We start from the raw sequence: 17,674 nt of genomic DNA on the forward strand, positions 1-17,674 counted from the left end.
AAAAAGAAAGAAAAAAAAAGATTCCCATCAGGAGAAACCAAGCTGCCAAATGAACAACATGTCAGTATACTTATGTTGCACTTTTATCGTCTCTGCAGATTCCTGTCTCACAGTACGAACACACAAAGCTTTAGACATCATCTTCTAGACATAAATGTCATCGTGCATGTATTACAGAAAGTGATCCTAATAGCAGCCATTTCATTTTTCACATACAGGTAAACTGTCTATTTTATTATTTATTCTTTTTCAATTCAAAATGTGTTTCTTTGTTTGGGGCAAGGGAAGATTATCTCCTTCGTTGTACAACTTGTCTGCATGCTTTTCCACTAAAAAGGAAACAACAAAAGAGTCCAGCTTCATGCTATCTGTCCTTCTACCAACACAATTTCATAAGACTATCGCATGCAGAATTTACTCTGCTTTTCCTTTAATTGGACTTAACTGCAGTGAACAATAACATATGAAAATAAGCACATTAAAACTCCTGTGTCCTCACTGAACTGCTCTCTTCTGCTTTGATTTTACTTTATATGGGTAAAAAAGGGGTGCCCTCAAGGAGCACAGGGATACTTAATAATAGTGCAGATGAATCATACTTTTTGTTACTGCTTGGTAGGTCAGGACCACACTGATGTGAGCCAAGTGTTCTTTCTGTGTTTGTGTTCTGATATTAAGTGCTGAGACAAAAATACCAACAAAGGATGTACCAAAAATTCTGGAGATTTATGGTTACTAGCAACAATTCTAACTCAGACTTCCTGGAAAAAGTAACAATACAACACACAGCATGTTTCAGAGCACAGAAAAAAAAAAAGAATTATGTAATTTAGAAGATTCAAAACACAGTGTTTAACTGGGTCAAAAGAAAAGTTCAATAACTACCATTTCACCTCATCTTTACTCTGTTTTAATGACGCAAAAATAAGTAGTTAAGTTCCTCTGTGGGTTTGCACATATGCTACATGATTTCACTGGTCACTAAATTGTTTCAGAATTTAACGTAATTCAGAGAGTGGTGTCTTATAACTGCCACCAGAAAAACAATATGTGCATTCAGCTTCATTTCTTTTGGCTTCCATCATTACCCTGAGCATATATTCTAATACATATAAGTGCTTTGTGAACAGAAACTCTGAAGTCTGAAAGGGAATCTGCACTGTATGTTTTAGAGACAGTTTTGTTTTATGACTTATCTGCTCATAGTGCGTTTATTACACACCACTGCAAACTGGCCCCTTGAAGTAAGAAAAGCTAAACTAAAAATAGCTCGCAATACTGATGGCATATTTAGAACACATTGACCCACAATACTTTTATATATGACATGTTTACACTGTAATAGGCAGCAGAAAAGCTGGCAACCATTTTAAGAAGTGATTAGCCATCAGCAACCATATGTTACTCATGCCTTTCCCCCATCTGAGCAGAATGCCAGTTGGTTTCATATTGGGCTCACTCTTTACTGTCCTTTCCATACTTTGGCTCAGGACTTTTTGTTTCCCCAAATCTGGTGGCCATCAGTCTGAGGGTGCCGGATACAGGACAGGAGGGGGTCAGGAACTGCGGTAGCAGCTGGAAGCCTCAGGAGAAGGCTGAGGTAACTCCCAACCTTTGAAAGCACCAAATTGTGTGGTCAGCTGGAACATGGTTTCTTTACTGATGTACGTTACAGAGAACCCATTGAGTGACACCCATTGAGAAGTTCTAGATTTTTTTTTTGTCTTTTAAATACAAAAACAAAAAATAAAGAATAGCAGGCTCTCAGAAGGTTATAATCATTTTAGCTTTATATGCAGAATCAGAACATAGGCAATACAGGCATAAGTGCCTATATTTTGTACCGTGTTTAGATCTGGTTGAAAGATGTACATCTCTTTGTGTGTTGTTACAAGAGCCAGATCCACCCGAATCTCATTGCAAGATTCTCAGCAGTACAACAGTTCTGCCCTAATCATGCAAGCACAACCTAGGAAAGCTTCCTTTTAAAATCATAAAAGGCATATATGTTGTCTTTTTCCGTCGTAAGTACCGAGACACAGCTCAGGGCACTCTTAACATGCTGATTTGGCAGGTCCCAAACAAGCTGTTCTGAGGATGTGAATTTTCTATGGTGGGATTTGCCTCCTGCTGTTTTCTGTCTAGAAACTCAGATTAGACCTCAAGTAGATCTGCCACAGCAAATTAATTGTCTCTGGAAGCCTTTCAGGTGAGATTTATATACTTAAAGGATGTGTCTCTCCTGGAAAGAGTACAGCGGAGTGCTGCAAAGATGATAAAGGGTCTGGAGCACCACTCTTATGAGGAAAGGCTGAGCGACCTGGGTATGTTCAGCCTTTAGAAAACAAGTCTCAGAGGGGATATGATCAGTGTCTGTAAATATATAAGATGTGGGAGGCAAAGGGACGAGGCCAGACTTCAGCGGAGTGTAGCGATAGGACAAGAGGAAATGGCCACAAACTGAACTTACTTCTTCACAGCAAGGTTGACGGAGCACTGGAACAGGCTGCCTATGGAGGTTGTGAAGTTTCCTTCTCTGGAAGACCCGCCTGAATGCCTATCTGTGCAACCTGGACTAGGAAGTCTGCTTTGGCAGGGGGATTGGACTCAATGATCTCTAGAGCTCCCTTCCAGCCCCTACAATTCTCTGATTCTGTGATTCTGTGACTCTGATTGGGTAAAACTATTAATAATGTGATTTTTCACTTTCTCCATTTCTGGATATAGTTTTTCCTGAAGTTCAGATTAGTGAAACAAGTGCACACAAATTTGACAGTTGAATATTTTATTAGCTCTAAACTGAATTTAGTGCTCTATTCAGGCTTAGAAACCTATGATGTTGGGTAAACAGCATAAATGCAAGGGAAAACATCTATTAGCTACTGATGCTTTGTGTAAGTATCTCTTTCATCTTCAAGATTTTTCTAGAGTCATTATCCGGAGTCATAACCATGGCTGAACTAAACTACAGCTATCTGCCTGCAAGCCTACAGATTTCCCTCCTAGGCTAACGACAATATAGTGTAGGGCATCTTCGTCATAAATCAGGGTCAAGATACAAACAGATTAATGACCTGATTAATATTTTATGCATAGTAACAGAACTCTTCTATGCTTCTCTATATGACGAGGCAACCGGGAAGCATAACTGTATATCTTCTTAAAAAAGGAATAACTAAGATGTAGTTACAGGCACTGTGTATTCCAGCTTCAGTATTCTTCTGTATTAAACCTCCATCTACAGATTCTTCTCCATTTAGGGGTGCGGAAATCATCTTGAGATTTTTTTTCCTTTTTTCTTCGGCTAAAATGAGCTAGGGTAAGCAAAGACTGTCTACTTAAACTGTTCAGGGTAATCTAAACCATTTACAGTTTACAGAACTAGTAGCAGTATAAGCAGCACAAAAAGCAGATATGCTAAAAAACTAACCTCCAGGATAAAGCAGCTGGTGGTAAATGGTTATGCTTTTCACCAATACAGAGTGAGTGCTCTCTAAGTGAAAAAAAGGTTTGCGTATAGAAAGCAAGATTTTTAATTGAAGCAGTTTAGCTTTTGTAACAAGTTTTTAACACGTGAAGGTTTACTTAAATGAATGAAATACTCTTCAGCAAGAGCTAACACTTAGAACAGTTCTTACAATGAATACATGAAAGCACATCCAATAGTCCCATGAAGATCATGCTTTCTATATGGAAGATCTTACTTTCTATATTTCACTCTTAGCCCTTGTTGAAGAGTATCTCATTCCCTATGTTTCTACTATTTGTAATCCTTGATACTAAAGAAATACTTGCATTATTTAAATTTCTATGGCAACATTTCATCCAGATTCCTAAAAAAGGTTCAAATATGACCTAGAGAACAATCATTTTGGCAGTATCTGTTGTGGTACAAGTATCTTTACCTGTCTGCTTTCTCTGTGCACAACACTTTGCAACAGAAGAGTATATGCCTTCCCTCCCCAATGAAAGTAGAATATAAAACCTCTGTATTTCTTGTTAATTGAGAGGTTGACTATTGAATCCGTAAAAACCATTGTGAATTACATAGCATAGGCTATAAGAAACAGGAAAGATTTAAAGTGATTTGAAGATAGGATTTTTCAGACACTATAATAATACTATCACAAAGATGTCAGCTGACAAAGAGTACTAAATAGCACTAAATAATCTCCTAGTACTTGTAATTTATCTGTTTTGCACATACTCACCTTGTCTATAAACAAGCCAGAGAAGGAATTACGTCACTAGTACTCTAAGGAGCAGCTTAGATTAAAAACAGACAAACAAGAAAAATGCATAAGGTATGCCAAAAAGATAAGGATCCTAGAACTGTGCCTAACCTTAAAGCAGTAACGTAGATTAGGTACCAAGTACAACTTTTAATACTAAGACAATATTGTAAAGATGCATTCCAGAGTAAGGTTCAAGTATTTATAGAATTTAAAAATCGCGTTGCTGATGCCTGCTGTCATGGACTTTGTTCAGAGGTGCAGATTTAACTGCTTTTTCAAATTCAAACACAGAAACTTTCTCAGCTGATGAGAGCCTGCAATCTGTGTTTCTGTCAACAGGGGAAAATGAGCTGCAGAGAAAGTCCCTTATTCCTAAAATAACTCTCCTGATTTTCTTCATGCAGAATGATTTCTAATATAAATTGTTGGTTATTCTGGAATAAAGTATCTGCATGGGAAACAAATCTGAATAATTTACTCTGATGCATACTTTGCTTGATATTTACTTGATATTTAGTGACTAGGAGTTCTAGTAAGTGCTGGAGAATATAATGTTTTAAGAGTTTCTCACTGGTTTAGCTTTGTGAATGAATTTTAATCCTAATCCAGCTTCATTTGTGTTGAAAACAAAATCGAATCTGATGTCAAGATATGCAATACTTGCAAGATATGCAAGTAAATATCAGTATGCTGAACACAAATTAACTTCTCTGCTTATAAGTGAACTTGCAGACAGCAGTCAAAATCCAGACTTAGCAAAATTTCTCAAAATCAAAACAACTGTAAGATTTTTAAATGATGTCTTAAGTATTATCAAAGGGACATCTATTAAGCATTAATGTACATATAGTTTTTTGTGTAAAATGAAAATGAACTAAATGTGACCTGTATTTTACCTAGTAAACTAGATAGCCATGCACAAGGCTGGACTATGTAAGTTCATACAGTTTAATTCCTGTTTCTTGGTCAGGATGTACTGCGAAATAATAAAAAATCTGAGCACACACTTCTGTGATGTCATTAACCAGCTGCTTTTACCACATTCCAGTCTTAATTCCTCACAGTATGAAAGATAATTTTGCTAAACTAGTACCAGAGGATGCTGAGAATGAAATTTAAGCATATTCATTGCTTTGGGCACCACTCTGATCATATTTTCATGTATTATCACTCATACTATCTTCAAAATTCTGATGGACATTCATGAAACATCAGGATCAATTTAAATTGAGAATGGTTTTCTTTATTCAGAGAAAGATAAATTATAAATTATAAGTTTTTCCACATTTTAAAATTATATTTACCTTTTATGTTTTCCATCAATGCATAGGTATATTCACGCAATTTGGTAGAAGAATGGCACAAAATTTGAGATGCAATTGTTTTTATTACACAACATTTGAAACATTTAATAAATATTCCTGTTTCCATGTGTAGGAATTAGGGGAAAAGAGATATTTTATCTGTCCAAAGACATCCATTAGCCACTATCAAGTGGTTTGGACTCATCGTACCTAGGTACATCTGATCTTTAAGTGCTGTTCATTTTTTGAAGCTACAGGAAGAAAACAAGTTTTAATAACTTTTAAATGCTGCAACTAGAAAGGTATACCATGTTCTTGAATTCTCTGATTTATAAATACTTCTCCAGCTGACTCTTTCCAACATTCCTTTATTATTTATATAGCTTTAATTTTTGATTAATTTTGACCAATTGATAATGGTCACAGGATTGACTGATAACTTGAGAGAAGTCACTGGGCTTGCCTTTCCATACATCACTTTATATGGAACTCCTTAGTCCAAAAGTATTTAGAATTTATCCCTGGACTCTGACTAAAAAATAAGAAAGTATCCAACATATCTCAGATCCATAGTACTTAAACAGGAACAGAAATTCACTTACTAGTACTTAATTTTATATGGGAGAGTACTGGAGAATCTGTTGACTAGTTCATTCCCACACTGCTTATGTCAGCTGCGTGGATGTGGAACAGGCCACGTGCAAGAAAGGCCTGCTAGGAAAAGCAAAATAGTTGATGACTTCCCGGATAAAAGTGACCAGTTAAAAAGTGGGTGTACCTTAAGTCCAAGCGATGAAGAGGAAGGCCTGGGAGTTAATGTAGAAGTGATTGTCCCCCAGTAATCTGCTCTGGTGAGGCCACACCTTGAGTACTGTGTTCAGTTTTGGTCTCCTCGCTACAGGAAAGACATTGAGGCCCTGGAGCATGCTCAGAGAAGGGCAGTGAATCTGTGAAGGGTCTGGAGCAGAAGTCTTAAGAGTGACCGAGGAAACTGAGGCTGTTCAGTCTGGAGAACAGGAGGCTTACGGCAGACCTTCTTGCTCTCTACAACAACCTGAAAGGAGGCTGTTGTGTGATGGGGATCAGCCTCTTCTCGCACATAACCAGAGATAGGACAAAAGGTAAAGGTCTCAAGTTGCAATAATGGAAGGTTCAGATTGGATATTATGAAAAATTTGTTCTTCGAAAGAGTAGTCAGGTCCTGGAACAGGCCACCCAGGGTGTAGGGGTGGAATCACTGACCCTGGAGGTGTTCAAGAACCATTCAGATATTATGCTAAGGCGCATGGTAGGGAAATATTCATGGTAGGTGGATGATCTTGCAGGTCTATTCCAACCTTGGTGATTCTGTGATTCTATGAAATTAAAACCAGAAAAACTAACCAGAAACATTACAAATTCATTTCCTTGCACAAATACTACTTTTAGACAGGAAAAAATTCAAAGGTAATGAAAATCATACATGATAGGAAATCAAAACAACAAAGAAAAGTCACAGTGATAGGGAATTTTTAGCCCCAAATACAGTGTCCTCTACTGTACCATTCACAACAGTAATGAATGCTCGTGACCCTACTATACGAACATCTAGCATGATTTAAAAAATAAAAAAATCCTGTGGTAGTAAATCTGATATCCAGAGCATTCTATACACCACTATTGACTAACAGAAAACATGTTGCAGGAATCTGCTAGGACTGAACAAGATGTATACTGTGTAATGCAGTGCAATGAGAAAGCACTAATGGTACAGCATTCAGAGTGAGAGGTATGAGTATCTTTGATTTGCTGGTGCGTTTTTTTTTTTTTTCTTTGGGGATGTTTTCAACATTGAGGATCTTCCTGTCACTCACAGGACAGAAATAAATTTTCCCTTCATAGGACAAGAGTCAAAGAACTGAAGATCTAAGTTATTTAAAAAGAGCTGTTTGTGAGCTAACAGATGCCTAGGCCAGTTTGCATTCCTCCTCTGAAGTGACTACAGCTCCTCTGCAGCTCTGTGACTGTAAAACTGAGTACTGTTTACATTCAGCAGATCCCAAACAATGAGCATTTCTCACAGATATGTGGTAATTTTGCAGGCAGAAGAGCCAAAGCCAAGACAGAAAACAGTTCTGAAAAACAGCTTTGATGAACATACACTTAAACATGCAGGGAGAAAAAGCCAAACAGAATGGTATTGTGTATGAGTAGCATATACAAGATGGCTAACGCCTTCTTTACTTAACTGATAATTCTAAAACAATTAGTCATCACATTTACTTTAAAGAAGTAAACAAAGGCACTTTTTTTGTAGCCTCTTGTTTTAGGAACGTGTCCTTATCTTTTATTGCAACACAAACCAAACACAAAGCATGTCTGTATTAAACGGTCACACATCTTAAACCAATCACATTTTAGAGATTGTTTCTGTATTTAGACTCAACATTTTGCCTGTAGAAACATGGATGTTTTTACTATGTCCAAGCGCTTCAAATGCTTCCTATATTCAACCATACTAATAATAGCAAATACTCTCCTCAGACCCTTCCCATGTGTTAAATTAATCAACATCAGAAGGTCAAAAGTGCATAAGTAGCTTATGTACATTAATTTATTCACTGTCATGACCACACTGCCACATATTTGGCCTCCTTTTATGCTTCTCCTTAATATGCTCACAGAGTCAATTATTCTAATTGAAAAAACTTTAACTGAATTTTGCCATTTTATAGAAAAAAACAAACAAACCTTAATTTGCTTAGTTAACCACTGTAAATTAAAGACCTGTGGAGGTCCTTTTCTGCTCTATCCCTCTGCACCTTCCCTCCTTGAAGAGTTAGGCTAATAAATAGTCCACATGCCTCTTGGCACAGTGAGAGCAGACTTGCCATGCCTGGCAATTAACCTGTATTGCATAACATTAGCTATTATTTCTGCTATAGCAAGCACAAAGATGTGATTTCATCTGCCTTATGCTTCATGTTCAGCTGAATGTGAGCTAGCACTAGATTAAAAGCTATGCAGTTGGGCTATCTGTAGTCCTTGAGAAGATAAATCTTGTGGATAGGCTGAGTCCCATATTAGTTTGAACACAAAGCAACTCAACTGCAGCTAAACAATTTTTGTTCAGCTGTGGCCTGAATCCAGATTGAGCCATTTGAAGTCCGTTCTTATTTCTGCCAGAAAAGGACTACATAGGCATGTCCTTGCTCTCTCAGATCTCTCAGAATAAAAAAGATACGCTTTATCTTTTGCACAGCCAGTAGGATGGGAGTTCAAGGAAAAGTATTAAGCAAACAGGTTGAGTTCTCCTAAAATTTTCCAGCAATATCAGGCTGTCCTTTTGGGTCAGTGGCATCCAACAAAACTTATATCATAGTAAGGATATTTGGTAGAGTAGTACCTTTCTATGAACTAGATAATTAGAAAAAATAAAATAAAATACAGAAGCTGAGAAACAGAACCCCTTCTTCAGTACTTCATCAGAAAAAAAAAAATAAATCATATTATAAGACTTGTCTGGTTTCTCCAGCTGTGCTGGCTGGTGTAATAAAAGATATTATCTCATCCCACAGGGTTTTTGAGAGCAAGCTACAGCTACAGTGGCATTCCTCCATGAATCATACTGAAATTTAGCATATCCTCATTAACATGAATATTTGTACTTTTTGATTATATTCAATCAAAGAAAGTGTACACCATGAAAATTTACACGGCAAGTGGCTACAAAAATAGGTATACAACTTATGTTAAGCTTCACCTTTTGTACACACACACACACATTCTTAACTGGAGATTCTTCCCTGCTACTTTGATTTAAATCAAGCTGACAATCTTATTCAAAAGAAATTTGGAATGCAATTGAAAAACGTAAGTTCTACTTTTAACTCCAAGTCATGTCAAACACTTCTAATAAGAAGCATAAATTAATATGTGGAAAAAATGGATCATATTTCCTATGTCTTACCACATTCAAGAGCACATGTAAAACCATAAGGTTAAAAAAATTAGAAAAAATCTAGATTTTTTTTGTTTTTAAATCTAGAAAAATTGCAAAAAAACCATGAACTCAAAGTTCCAGCCATATTTCTCTACAGAGTCTCACAATTTTTACTGAATACTTCTTTTTTCTGTTGTTGTCTGTAATGTTGCAGATTTTGATGTAACTGCTCATGACAGAGCATTGATTCAAAACATTTTTGAGGATGCGACGTAGGAGTCCCCTTCATTCCCCTCCTCAGGTAAACTGTAAAGAAAGTCCATGCAGAATATAGCAACAAACTCTCATACGGGCAAATTTGAAGAAACATCAGTTTTCTGTGTGTGTAAATTGGAGTGTGTGTAAAGACTGCCTCTCAGTGGGCATATCTGTTTTCAGTGTGAAAGTGAAAGTCATCTAATTAAGTGGAAATCCCCTCGTCATCATGTGTGTTCTCATACTTCTGTCACTGCCAAAATTAAAGAGATCTACAGAGAGATAACCATTAAGTGTTTCCCAAATTCAGTTAATTCACTTAATCTTTAGTTGTTTTTTTTTTTCCACAGTTTTTACGTATCATCATTAGAATTCCTATGGTGAGGTTTTTCCAGGAATAAAAAGAATAAAAAGGACTTTTTTTGACACTGCACATTTAAGGCGATCTGTTCTTCATTCCAAATGCTACTTTGGCTAATTTTTTAACTTCTATTCTGTTTTTATTTTTCACAGAAGATAGATGTCTACAAAGTACTTGGCAAAGTTCCTAAGTTTATCTTTTCACCCAGCATATCTCATTCCCCTTCAACCACATCCATGAGTAAACAGCATTGTTCTGATCTCAAAATCCTTAACTTGCACTGAATCTTTTCAAAACACAATTAAATAACATCTGCTTTCATCACAAAGTAGAATACTAAAATTGAAAAAAAAACAAAAACACCCCTCGGGAATCAATGTTTAAATAAGAAGCAAAAGGCAATCACTTCTGTAATGTTCTGATGACAGTGATCGTGTGAAAACAAAAGACAATGCTGAAGAATTTATTAGCAGCTTAGCAAAGACTGCGCAATTGTTTACTATGTTCAACAGCCTACTCTACAATTTGACAGGGCAATAAACTGTATTTCCTTTAGAAGTAAGCAATTCATCAGTCATATCATAAAATGTAGAAAATAGTTTTTTTAAATAAATCTATAAGAAATTTCACTATGTTCTTTTTTTTTCTTTTTACATTTTTACTTCACTAATCTCTATCTCTGTTCCAGAGAACTGCAAAATTTCATTATACTATATTCAGTTTCCTAGAACTTCTTCAACTCAAGAATCAATTTTGCAAATCTCCTTCATTCAAAGTGGCTTCTTCCTTAATATTTAAACAACAAAGCAGAACACAATCACCAAATAAATCCAGTCCCACTCTTTGCTTTGAGTTCGGGAATGAAGGATGCAGGTAGAGAGGGCTGGCACAGGAGGTGGGAAGAGAGGAAGAGGCATTTAGAAAGAGGCTTAAGATGGGAATAAAGTTACAGAGGATCAGAACAAATACTGTTAAGAGTCTACAATGCAGCCTTTTCAGAATGCCTGAATAAGTGGAAAGGAAAGGAAAAGTCATTGTTTGTAACCTTCAGGAAGAAAAAAACTTTTTAGACTTACTTGCTCTCAAAGGCCAGCTCTTCCTAGGCCTTCAAAGAAAAGCCTTTGAAATGGAGGCAGTTTACGTTTTTTACACAGGACTGATATAATGAGTTGTGAATTAGTATCTTCAAAGAGGTTAGCAAGCCAGAGAACTTCGAGAACATATTTTTACCATGTGTTAGCAGTAAGACATTGCTGCACAGTGAAATCTCTGACTTCCTGCTCCAAGAGAAACTGAACACGTTACCACTTCTTTCACTCTTCTAAAAGCTCTTCGCTCTAGGCCTGAACTGACCCTAAACAAAGGAATTCAGTCAGATTGGTGGGGCATGAGTCATCCCGCAAGCTCACATGAAAATGAACATCTTTGGTTTCTCTTTTTTTTTCTCCCCTTTCCCACAGTCTTCTTTTTCACTTCCTTCTATCTAGCCTAATGATCAAGATGATTAATAAAAAATAATTGCAAGGAATAGGAGAAAATGGAATGAAGAAAAATAAAAGCTAGACTTAAAGAACAAGCCAGAAGAACAGGAAAGGCTATAGAGACACTTCAGCTGACACAGAGAACACATATAGTTCATGTTATTCATGGGAAACCACACAAAACACTTTGTCCAGCCCTTAAAAACTGCGGCAAAACTTAGTGCATGCAAGGAGTTAATATTTTGGAATTGTAACAGTGACCCTTAAAGTCTAAATTAGCCCAGAATTGATTTTACTCTTGAAGTATTCGCGAATAGAAAGACTGTGTTTGCAAGTTAATAGAGACTTTAAAACCATATTGGAGCTGAGTTAAAAAACTTAACAGACCTTCTTCCCCTCCCAAAACATTATTATTACTTGCGTGATAAGCTAAGGTTTAATTCCCAAAGTTTTTGCACTTTGGCAAAATAATGTTGCAAGATAAGTAAGCAAAAACCACACCAATACAGAGAATTGATGCAGAGCTGCAGGCAAGTTTGGCAGTTTTGAGACACTGTAATAAATCTGTCAGAGAAACCACAATTCAAATAACTTACTACTCTTAATAAGGAAGTTCCTTCTCTTTCCTTTTTAATCTGAATTTCCTTCAATTTGTGAATATAAGCAAGAAAAAATTAAAGGCCAATTTACAGAGACTTTGGTAACATTTGCAAGCAGAAGGTGAAAGTGAGAAGATTGCTGACTGCTAGGGGACAACACTTCTTAAAAGACCAGGCACCAAGTCACATGAGGTTGTGCTGTGGATAAAAAAACTACCTTTAGCTGTCAGCAAGAGATGGAAATTTATTCCTATACAAGGAGGTTCAAGAGTACAGTGTATAGATGATGGACTGGTGTAATCTCAAATATATTAGGTATATAAGCAGCACTAGAAAAAGGACATGTTCCATGGTAGTATCTTCCATTTCTCTCATAGAAGAAACTGAAATGAATGTTGCTTGAAAAACTTGACTGAGCGCCAGAAAAAATATCCTCCCAATAGGATATGAGAGAAACGAGTATGAGACCATAGAAATCTTATTGCTGAAAATGCTCATCTTACATAGATAGTACATATCCACCCGCACTGCAATACAGTTACAAAAGGCTAAGTGATCCTTTCAAAGTAATCCCTCCTACAAATACAATGTGCAGATGGCACACAACTGTGCCTTTTTCTGTATGAACACACTGGGATTATGGTCAAAGATAACCTCTCTCCCCCATGCAGGGGGCATATTTTCCTAACATGCTCTGAACATAGCTATTAAAATAGGAAGTGCTAATAGAAAATGCTGTCACTACTGCCAGACAAGAGTGCAGCCCACCTACAAATTTAGCTATGCGTGACACCCCTGGAATTCTAGAAAGGTTTGCCAGAAAGTAAGATACATTTACAAACACACTATAACTAGAATGTGGTTTTTTTTTTCTTATAGATCTATAAAATATGTCCCACAAGACCCCTATCTTTTACAAAAGACAGAGCAAAAGCAACAACACCCTTAAGCACTGTCCTTCCCACAAGTAATGCTTTATACTGCACATGAGAATTCACTAGTCTAAGTAATGGGTGGGTCTTTGGTGTGACAGCATCACATCCATTCATTCTGATTTCCTTGGCACTTTCTGGCCTGCACCTAGGTCTTAAATAGGAAGAGTTCAACAACTCCATTTTGTCTCTGCAATCAGTCTAATACATTTTTATATATATTTATTTATTTAGAAGGGAAAAGTGAAAGAGCTTCTCCTGAATCCAATCTTACCAAAGGATTTGGAGTTTCTTACCAATGGCTTTTCAGGGTTACCTGAAAACTAGGTTTTCATATGGTTCTACATATTTTTATGTTAGCATTTTATTTCTTTAGGGACATATCTATGCAGTATGTTCATAATTTCACTTGAAGATGTGGTTAGTTCTTAAACATGTACAAATTTACTGTTTTTATAGAGTTTTTTTTTTTTCACTCCAGTGTACACAGAAGAAAGAAGCAGCAAAAAAACCTATTTGTAGAATTTTGTTTGTGAATACAAAATAATGCTCTTTAAAAATCATTTCCTCCTCCCATATTTGCATCCTTTTCCATTGCTGTATATTGGGAAACTACAAATGGGACCACTGGAACTGACACTGTACATTTCTGATCCAGCTGCTAACAAAAAAGCAAAGTTTTCTTTCCTGTGGAAAAAGGATTGAAGCTTCTGGCTTTAGTTTAACAGTGTATAGCTGAGGTGTTTAGCAACTCACTTCACTTTGTAAATTTAGACCGTGAAAAAAAAAGAGATATTTATATGTAATAATGGTATGTTTCTAGTTCTGCAAGGAGTACTATAGGAAAAACCTTTATGGCTCTATGGTTTCAACCCCTTTCTCAAGGGAGAGATTTTTCAGGAAAATAATTAATTGCTTTAGGGCAGGTTAACGGCATTGTTAATTCATAGAAAGGAATCATCAACAGTTAAAGAAGTTTATACTTAGTTTGGTCAATCACTAGCAGATAAGCTACATTATGAGGGGGAATTGTATAAGTGATTAATTCCAAATCTCACATAAACTTCTAAGTAGCACGTGGAAAATTACAAAGTGTCTGCTCTGTTGTAAGAATTTAGCATTCTATCTACAGTGGAAAGAACTAGAAAAATACACAAAAAAACATCAGAGCAAATCTTGCAGAAATACATTGATGTAAGCTAATCTGAGAAAAATGAAAAATAGTAACTACACTTACATTTAACTATATTATATTTTTAAGTGGCTACTCTAATTTAAGGAACTTTTTTTAAACTTGAACATTCTAACCGGAGAATAATGAATTTATACCATTATTTTAAAAACACACAAGAAGACCACCTACTTACCTGAGTGCCTCTGAAGTAACCTTTTACAGACTTGAATTCCAGCAAGTTACTATTGGGCTGTGAAACTGTTTTCTATCAGAAAACTTAGGAGAAAAATGACAAGACAACTTGAGGTGCAGACAATAGGAAGCTTTGAAAGCTTGAGGTTGAACCGCCTTCTCAGGGTAGAATAATTAAATTTTTTAAGAAATTATAGCAGCTAGAGGACTGAATTTCTGGAAAAGCAAGTCAGAATATAAGAGTAGGATATCAATATCTCAAAGACAACATGGGATTATACAATTTGTAAAAAAAAGTAACAGATTTTACTGAGAATATGCTTGTGAGCATGTATTTCAGTGAAGTACTCAGAAAACTAGACAGGGACTGAAGAGACCTGTGTTTTAATCCTGAATCTCCTCTATCCTAATTTAAGGATTCTCAGAGAACTGATTTTTCTCTGCCTCCCACTTTCTTCATCTACAACATACAGATTTCACATATGTGTATTTTTAAGTACTCTACAATGGACTTTGAAAAAATAACATATATGAACTACATGTTGCTGTGATTATTTTTAAAACCATTTGTTACTTGAAAGAATTGGAGACAACTTGTCATGCTTGAGCCATGCAGCTGCTTTTCAGAGCTTTACTGACCTAAGGCTACAAAGATTAATAAGTAATACCACAATTATGTATAGTGGTTAAACAACAATCCAGACTCCAAAGCCAAAATAGACAATTCTCTTTCATGTACATAAACTTGCCCTAAATTAAACAAACTAGCTTCAAAGGTCTACAAGACCAGAACTGAACCTTTGCAGGTCACTTTATTTGAGAACACTGTCCTTGATGCGTTGAAGTTCACTGGGCTACATCCATACTGCTTGTGTTTAAATATTAAATCTGATTCTGCAGAAGAAGATTTTCTTTTTCTGGAATTTTACATTCTGTGCCAGAAGCTTACCATTTACAGCTCTACTGACACTGCCTGAAACATAAACCTATAAAAAGACTTAGCAAAGCATCTCCTAATGGTGTTTTCACTTCTGTTTATTTTACCATAGCAATCAGAAGACAATCATGGCACTTCTACATTGAGAGATTTTTATCTGCCAAGCTGAGCTTTAGCAAATTTGACTGAAGAGACTCCCAACTGTTTTATGCCATCACACAATCTTCTTTTTTTTTTTTCTTTGCCCAGAAGAGTTTTGACCCTTTACTATAATCTCCTAGACATTTGTGCAAAGAGTCTGTACAGACACAGAAATGTCTACAAAAAGGTGGTAAAGGCACAAGTCATGACCATTATGAATGAAAAATGTTAACTGATGGAGGCAGCTACTTTTGGAAGCTTTACTTATAAAAGATGTGCTGAATGAACCTGATTCCAAGACTTCCTGGTACAGTTGTGGAACTAATCATTACAGCATTCTCATTCACTTTGAAGCTGCAAGACGTTCATTAGAATAGAGATTGATGGTGGTATAGAAGGAATGGTCACAAGTTACATGAACGATTGAAGAGAGAAGATAGTGAAGAGATGTTTTGGTTGCCACATTGTTATCGTCATTGGTGCTTAGATCTTGATGAGCAATAGCAGCAAACTGGAATGCTCAGGCATTACTGCCTTGTTTCATTAATTTGGCCCTCTACAAATCTGTACAGTTAAGTGTGCTGAACATTTTTTTAATCTTTCTTTCTCTATCATGAGAAAAGGAAACACCATAGCAAAACACATTGTATATGACTTGTTTATACAGGATTTAAGCACAACAGGCATACATCTGAAATCTTTCCATAAAGATGCTTTTTATAAAGTTTGCCAGCTACAGATTTTCAATAGCTAGTGTGGATCAATAAAAAGGATTTTTCCAGTTCTACCCATTGACAGCATTGACTGAAATTAAAGTAATGAGCATATTTCTATTTTGATATAGTTACCTCTCAGGGAGAAAATATTTAACACATACTCTCCCAAAGAGTCCTGCCATGAACAGCTGTGAAATATCTTCATGAGAAAATTAAGCTAAGCTGGTATTTTTCTGCAAAACAGCAATTCAAGGGCAACAAAGATGTTGTGTCACATTCCTAATACAGAAGCTACTAAACTAATGGCTGTTTAACCAAGTGCATCCTGTTATGTTTCCAAATTCTGGTCACTTCAGAACATAAGGAGAGGCATAAGGAAAGTGAGCAGGTGCTCCTCTATTTAAAAATCTATGGTACTATGTTATGGATTGAGGTTTCAGCAGATGTCAACATAAAATTGGATTTGTTATCCACTTACACTCTCTATTATTAAGACAAAGATGCTAACTGCTGTCTCTTACTCCTCTGCATGTTTCATTAATTCCAGTCTTTCTCCAGCAGGTTGACTCAGGTACTCATTCTCTTCTGTGAAAATACTCATATGCTGTATCCTCCTCTGACTTTTAATCTCTACTATTATATCACCTTAAATCTGCTTCACTGTTTTAGAATCTTTGTGATACTTTATAGACTTACCAAGCCTAAGTGAATACAAGCAAACATTTTTCTCTAAGATAGCTTCTGCATAGTAAAAACTTTAATGAAGAGACTTCTATTGTTGTTTCTCTTTTTAAAAACTGTGAACAACCATCAATTTTGTAATCTCTTTAATCATACAGGCTTTTCAAGCATGACTACAAGGTCATTGAAAATGATGCCTGTTAAACTTGAATTAATTAATCTTTTTCAACTACTTTGTTAAATGGAATTTCAAAATCCCTGCAGTTCTGCTTGTTTACATGCAGAAAGAAGGAAAATACTATTTATCTCTTATTTACTGTTACCTTTTTTATTCCTTTATTTGTATTCTTGAAAGGAATGTATGTCAGTATCACATACATAGGATATACTTATAAAGTACCATTTCCCGACTGGATAGGGAGGATTAATTATACAATGTACTTTAATATCAAACATGATATTCCCAGCTGTTTGGTAAATGACTATTATTCTCCTCTGTTACTGTTTCCCTGGAAACACAAGATATATGGACACAGAGTAGACCTCAAAATGAACTCTGGAAAGATACAAAGGTGACTTGCCCATGCACTCAACACGTGATTATTGAACTGGAATGTTTTGGTCTGAAGATGCTGGCGCATACCTATGTTGACTTAAAATGAAAAAAAAAAGGTTAATAAAGCCAATACACAGATTCCAAATTCTCTGCCTGTGAATGATTACCTAAGATGCTCTTTTTTTTTT

The 17,674-nt window shown here is 36.0% G+C and overlaps 1 protein-coding gene across 1 annotated transcript in view; it reads right to left on the minus strand.

Moving 5' to 3' along the window:
* LOC104915660 (adhesion G-protein coupled receptor V1-like) overlaps positions 1-17,674 on the minus strand; it is a gene marked incomplete at both ends in the record, with an annotated part of 72,226 nt that overhangs the window by 6,729 nt on the left and 47,823 nt on the right. The gene's annotated exons all lie outside the window — the stretch shown is intronic.

This window comes from Meleagris gallopavo, unplaced genomic scaffold, assembly GCF_000146605.3.
Source record: "Meleagris gallopavo isolate NT-WF06-2002-E0010 breed Aviagen turkey brand Nicholas breeding stock unplaced genomic scaffold, Turkey_5.1 ChrUn_random_7180001840507, whole genome shotgun sequence".
Lineage (NCBI taxonomy): Eukaryota > Metazoa > Chordata > Aves > Galliformes > Phasianidae > Meleagris > Meleagris gallopavo.